Here is a 920-nt window from a genome sequence, read left to right on the forward strand (position 1 = left end):
AGGGTTGATGAAAAGCAGAAAATGAAACAATGTTTTTTGTCTTAACTCAGATGGAACATCCTCTGGTCACCAAATCGCTGCGTCAACCAGGCCAAAGATATCCTGGCCAAAACCCAACAACAACATTGTTTCCAAAATGCAGTATAAAATCAAGGCATAATTTTAACGTAAAAAAGAACGCTGTCTAATTTTCTTACATAATTATAATGACCACTGCTATTTTAATTTTAATCTGTTGCAATGTTCTTAATATCTGATATCATTCGTTATTTATTTTTAATAATAAACCGCGTAATGACAAATAACATCTCAATAGGTGCGTAAAATCAAAACTTTCTCATATCATTTTTCAATAAAGTTGTCAAGCTAAGAAAATAAATAACATATAATAAAAACACGAACAGCCTCGGGAAATGTTGATCTTAGGGCACTTTCACAAGTTATATAAGTTGTTAAACTATACAATGTATCTAAGCAATCAATAATCACATCATTTAAAAGTTAACCTCTCTCTCTCTCTCTCTCTCTCTCTCTCTCTCTCTCTCTCCCTCTCTCTCTAGTTTGATTTGGTAATCTAAAACATTTAAAACTTATTCTGTCAATGTCACCAATTATTAGATTGAAATCACTTGACTTTAAACCAACGTCTGTAAACCAGTCATAATTTCACTTCGCGATCTCTATGAGAACTGGTTTGAGTGGACCATTTTCGCGACCAAGCACTATCCACACCGTTTTTTTTAAAATAACAACTATATGGCAAATATGGTCTGCAGCGAGAAATATTCGGACCTCACGAAATCATCAAATTTTCAATTTTCAATCTTTTTTGGCCAAAAGAATTCTTTGTTTTTATGATTGGCACAAAATAAATCTACAACATATATTTTCGACAGAAAGTTGAAGAACGAAACAAAGCA

The sequence above is a fragment of the Crassostrea angulata genome, chromosome 7 (genome assembly GCF_025612915.1).
Source record: "Crassostrea angulata isolate pt1a10 chromosome 7, ASM2561291v2, whole genome shotgun sequence".
NCBI lineage: Eukaryota > Metazoa > Mollusca > Bivalvia > Ostreida > Ostreidae > Magallana > Magallana angulata.